General features: G+C 40.9%; 1 non-coding gene and 2 pseudogenes across 1 annotated transcript; all 3 read right to left on the minus strand.

The window, feature by feature from the left end:
• Positions 1-4,212: 4,212 nt before the first annotated feature.
• LOC123118049 (small nucleolar RNA SNORD24) lies at positions 4,213-4,295 on the minus strand. The gene has a single exon (XR_006457674.1). It is a non-coding gene; the product is annotated as a small nucleolar RNA SNORD24 (small nucleolar RNA).
• Positions 4,296-4,380: 85 nt separating this feature from the next.
• Positions 4,381-4,456, minus strand: LOC123118128 (uncharacterized; annotated as a pseudogene).
• Positions 4,457-4,567: 111 nt separating this feature from the next.
• On the minus strand, positions 4,568-4,643 carry LOC123118127 (uncharacterized; annotated as a pseudogene).
• Positions 4,644-6,173: the final 1,530 nt, after the last annotated feature.

Genomic DNA, 6,173 nt, shown 5'->3' on the forward strand with positions numbered 1-6,173 from the left:
CGGTCTACGAGGGTACGTGGACAACACTCTCCCCTCTCGTTGCTATGCATCACCATGATCTTGCGTGTGCGTAGGAATTTTTTTGAAATTACTACGTTTCCCAACAGTGGCATCCGAGCCTAGGTTTTATGCGTTGGTGTTATATGCATGAGTAGAACACAAGTGAGTTGTGGGCGATACAAGTCATACTGCTTACCAGCATGTCATACTTTGGTTCAGCAGTATTGTTGGATGAAGCGGCCCGGACCGACATTACGCGTACGCTTACGCGAGACTGGTTCTACCGACGTGCTTTGCACACAGTTGGCTGGCGGGTGTCTGTTTCTCCAACTTTAGTTGAACTTAGTGTGGCTACGCCCGGTCCTTGAGAAGGTTAAAACAGCACTAACTTGACGAACCATCATTGTGGTTTTGATGCATAGGTAAGAACGGTTCTTGCTTAGCCCGTAGCAGCCACGTAAAACTTGCAACAACAAAGTAGAGGACGTCTAACTTGTTTTTGCAGGGCATGTTGTGATGTGATATGGTCAAGACGTGATGCTATATTTTATTGTATGAGATGATCATGTTTGTAACCAAGTTATCGGCAACTGGCAGGAGCCATATGGTTGTCGCTTTATTGTATGCAATGCAATCGCCCTGTAATTGCTTTACTTTATCACTAAGCGGTAGCGATAGTCGTAGAAGCAATAGTTGGCGAGACGACAACGATGCTATGATGGAGATCAAGGTGTCGTGCCGGTGACGATGGTGATCATGACGGTGCTTCGGAGATGGAGATCACAAGCACAAGATGATGATGGCCATATCATATCACTTATATTGATTGCATGTGATGTTTATCCTTTATGCATCTTATTTTGCTTTGATTGACGGTAGCATTATAGGATGATCTCTCACTAAATTTCAAGGTATAAGTGTTCTCCCTGAGTATGCACCATTGTGAAAGTTCTTCGTGCTGAGACACCACGTGATGATCGGGTGTGATAGGCTCTACGTTCAAATACAACGGGTGCAAAACAGTTGCACACGCAGAATACTCAGGTTAAACTTGACGATCCTAGCATATACACATATGGCCTCGGAACACTGAGACCGAAAGGTCGAGCGTGAATCATATAGTAGATATGATCAACATAGTGATGTTCACCACTGAAAACTACTCCATCTCACGTGATGATCGGACATGGTTTAGTTGATTTGGATCACATAATCACTTAGATGATTAGAGGGATGTCTGTCTAAGTGGGAGTTCTTTAGTAATATGATTAATTGAACTTAAATTTATCATGAACTTAGTACCTGATAGTATTTTGCTTGTCTATGTTTGTTGTAGATAGATGACTCATGTTGTTGTTCCGTTGAATTTTAATGTGTTCCTCGAGAAAGCTAAGTTGAAAGATGAGGTAGCAATTACACGGACTGGGTCCGTAACTTGAGGATTATCCTCATTGCTGCACAGAAGAATTACGGCCTGGAAGCACCGCTGGGTGCCAGGCCCGCTGCAGATGCAACTGACGATGTTAAGAACGTCTGGCAGAGCAAAGCTGATGACTACTCGATAGTTCAGTGTGCCATGCTTTACGGCTTAGAACCGGGACTTCAACGATGTTTTGAACATCATGGAGCATATGAGATGTTCCAAGAGTTGAAGTTAATATTTCAAGAAAATGTCCGGATTGAGAGATATGAAGTCTCCAATAAGTTCTATAGCTGCAAGATGGAAGAGAATAGTTCTGTCAGTGAACATATACTCAAAATGTCTGGGTATAATAATCACTTGATTCAATTGGGAGTTAATCTTCCTGATGATAGTGTCATTGACAGAATTCTTCAATCACTGCCACCAAGCTAAAAGATCTTCGTGATGAACTATAATATGCAAGGGATGGACAATACTATTCCCGAGCTCTTTGCAATGCTAAAGGCTGCGGAGGTAGGAATCAAAAAGGAGCATCAAATGTAGATGGTCAATAAGACCACCAGTTTCAAGAAACAGGGTCACTACAAGAAATATGTCAACTTGTGACCAGCACTATTGGTCACTGAATGGTCACTGTTTTTAATTTGTGCCCTTTTGTGACAAAAAACATAAGGTTAAAAGCTGGCAGTCGTAAACTGACTATAGCGACCTTTCTTCTGTAAAGGTCGTAGACGTTTATGACCAAAATACGTCTACTGTGGCGTTTTGGTCACTAGCAACCTCCCCAGGCCATGTAGGCATCCAGTGTGGCAATCTGATATGGCACAAGATTCAGCCCGGTCCAATTCGATTTTCTACATGGGCCTTGCCCAACAATTCGGCCTTTTTAATATTTATTTTTCCTATTAATTTTTGCTGGCTACATGGGCCTGGCCCAGCAATTAATCCTTTTTATTTCTAGATGCGGCCTTTTACAGCGTATGATCTTTTATTTTTTGCTATTTTATTTTCCACTATTTTACATTTGTCCCAAATATCATAATATCATACACTGGTCCCACACGTCAAAAATTTCAAATGTGCTCAAATTATTTTGATAAGTGGATCGCATGAGTCATGTTTTCATTGCACACATTTTTACATAATTACTATTTCATATGAAACAGAAATTGTAATTCTGAAACATACATGAAATTCATAGAGAGAAGATACATTAAATGACATACATAATTACTATTTCATTCACAAACAGAGAGAAGATACATTAAATTCCCAGATAAGCCAGCTATTATTACATAACTTGCTATATAAGAATGTCTTGGAGCTTCTTTGAACATCTTTCGTCTTGAATTTACTCAAAATATCTGCCAACAAGAAAACAGAACAGCAAGGATAGGGTGAATAGCAACAACAACATGGGGTGCTATTTAGTAGTAAGATCAAGTCTGGAATGTAAGAATGCTTTGTTGTGTCGCTAACAATCACCATGTAAGAACAGAAACAACTCTAAGACACATCCAAGGAGAGCAATGCAGGACTACATCCTAGTCATGTACCAGCATTCCATGATAGTTGGCAAACATCAGCCTAATGAGCAGAACACAGCTGATAATAGGAACAATTGAAAGTGAAACCTAGACACTTCAGGATGATTACCTTGCAACGGGTGGCAACATCCTAAGATGCAAGCATAGCAGCATAGGCTGAAGACTCATCACGATAAGCCTTGACCTTTAGTCCACCTGGATGGTTTAGAGGAATAACAGTGCATATTAAGTACCATCACTAACAGTGTGAATGCAAGTAATGGCATAGGCAAAGATGTATACAAGGGAAGAAGAGACTTCCTCTTGCTGGGATCTACCATCCATCCATGCATCAGAGGATACCAGCCCATCCACCCACGAGCAGATTGTGTGGCTTGAGGTCACAGTGCTGGACTCCGCGTCCATGGCAGAAAGCTAAAACACAATCTCAGAAAATGCAATATATAAGCCTAGCTGTAATTGATAACTAAAATCTACAACAGCTCAAAGTGGCAGTAGCTAAAACACAATCTCAGAAAAAGCATATAATTGATGTGACATAACAAACTAGACAAACCAAGAATTGATGTGACATATCTAGCTTCTAGCAATATCCAACGACAAATTGATGTCACATATATGTATCTATCATGCAACAACAAATACATGACATTCAAAACAGAAATGCACAGGTGTGGCTGATGAGCAGGTAATAGTCCTAATTCAGGTCATGTTATCATATCAGGTATTTCATAAGGACATCTAGGGATATATATGAAAGATCCTCAAATAATCAGCAGACGCCACAATTAGCTCATTCTGGTCATCAGCAAACACATCCCCTCCGTATGTAGACACACACCCAGACAAACTAAGCATTAACTTGTGAGGATCAGAGCAACCCACCTACTACAATAACTTACAACGATGAGCAAGTGAGTGGGTGACAACTAGTTATCACAACAAATGAAGGAGGATGTGTAGGATATATAATCCGCAAGCTAGGAAAGAAAGCAAGTATGCTTATTACATAGTAGTGGTTGAAAAAATTCCATTCATGGCATAGTTTCGTCGACCTGGGAGCTTCGCCAGTTGCTTTCTCCTGTCGTAGGAGATCTTGGCCTTCTCCCTCCTCTTTTCCTCCAGCTCCTGAATACCAGGCCAGAGAGTGAGGAGAAACGGTATGCACAAACATCATCTCATAATGAACAAAAACTGGCAACATCCGATGTGCTGTACTGATAACATTAGACTAGAAATAAGAGCCTCAGAGATCTTGGTGGTTAAGATCATCAAGTGGGATAAACCCATTAAGAGTAGCAAATATTTTGATAACATCACAGGCTCAAAGGAAAATAAACACCAGCAAACTATTGAATGAATTAAAACCCAAAACAGAGCAAAATCTCTTAAAGAGCACAAAATGGCATGGTCTCACAGAAGTAGCTGGTTGTGATAATCATGAAGTATCAGTGGGAATACGAACGATTTTCTTCATCACGCAGAAGCATGCAAAAGACCAAATATAACACAAAGAGCAACAAGGTTGCGACCAACACAAGGAGTGCATGTACGGCCACTCATAAAGCAGTGCAAATGTAATACAGGAGATGCCATCATCCATCAAAAGTAGCTGGTTACACTAATCATGAAATATCAGTGGGGATCCGAAAGATTTTCTTCATCACCCACAAACATGCAGTCCAACCCAACAGAACACAATGAGCAATAAGGTTCATAACCAATAAAGGAATGCATGTACAGTCAGTCTACCAAGTTTGAGTGGCAGGACACAGCATAGGACAGGCCACTCCGTAATTGAAATACTGAACTAGGTTGTTAGAGCTAACTGTAGTGAGACTAGCAGAACGACAAACAAGACGAAAATATAAATACAAGGCCAACTGAAACTGGGTTTAGTACACAGGTACAGTTTAAAAGAAAATCAGATCAACTATAAAATCATTCAGAGCTTTGACTGGGCGTTTGTTCTTTTCGCATTTTTTTGCTATAATCCAAAGTTATGGACATGCTTTATTGGTACGAGGAAAGCAGGATCGATGTATATGAAGACTTGCTGTACTTTCTGTCTCAAGGAATGAAATGATGCGGATTGGAAGCATTTTTTGAAATGTGCAGTGTTCAGGATTCAACTGGCTTCCAGAATTATAGAACTGAGGCTGTGAGTGAAACTAGGATAAATTAATAGGATTTAACAATTGCTTTCAGATTCTACTTACTCTCTACTGAATAACTGGAAATTACTACTCCAATAAGTAACAACTCCCTAACTCCATCAAGAAGTTGGACACTGACTCTCAGTTATACTGATTCAGTCATAGCTTACATTTAGCTACTTTCAGAAATCAAATCATCATCCAAACGCAAACTGTGTGGCACAGATTTCACCGAAGACACACACACATCAATGGATCCAAATTCCCCCCTTTTTTGCAGACGGTGGGCGTGTTGGTTGATCCCAGGTTCAGGCTCGACCTGGACAAACAGAGGAGATGGATAAGTTTGTTAGGACAAGGAAAAGAGGGGTTAATTGATCCTAACAGAAACTTAGCGTTAATTTGAAGTCAATTCATATCCAACAACGGAATCAGAGCTGATGTGATCATGTTAGAGTCGTAATTAATTTCGATTGTGAGATCATGTTAAGTCTTAGGCTGCGTAATTAGCATGCTAATGATCAGGTTAAGTTTTACTTGTAGTATTTGCTACGGAACAGTAGAGATAAACATGTTTAAGAAATTAATTAGATTATTGTAATACTAATAATGTTTACTTGCTCATGGTGATGTCTTATAGCTAATGAAGTGTTGATATTTTAGCAGTGTTCCGGTACATTAGCAATCAGGAGGAAGTGATTCAGCACCGCAATTGAAAGAAACATCCCCGCAAACCCTAATCCTAATTTTGCGAACAGTATTCCCAGTTGGGGAAGAAATCCCCAAAGTCGATTTTGTGTAGTGCACTACAGTGGAAGTAAAATATAAGAAGAGGTTCATCAGTACTACCTCAGCTGACGATGCTGCGCCGTCGCCTCTCCCTCGCACCCTTGGCCCTGGGCCGTCGCTGTTCTCCAACGAAGAGGACATGAGGCGCTGAGCGCTAGATGGGACAACTTCCTGGTCGCCTGCGCCAGCACCTAGAGCCAACGACCAGAACCATCGATTAGCACATCACCGCAGAAGACGGACACGACGGACAAACCG

Source organism: Triticum aestivum, chromosome 5B, assembly GCF_018294505.1.
Source record: "Triticum aestivum cultivar Chinese Spring chromosome 5B, IWGSC CS RefSeq v2.1, whole genome shotgun sequence".
In the NCBI taxonomy this organism is placed as follows: domain Eukaryota; kingdom Viridiplantae; phylum Streptophyta; class Magnoliopsida; order Poales; family Poaceae; genus Triticum; species Triticum aestivum.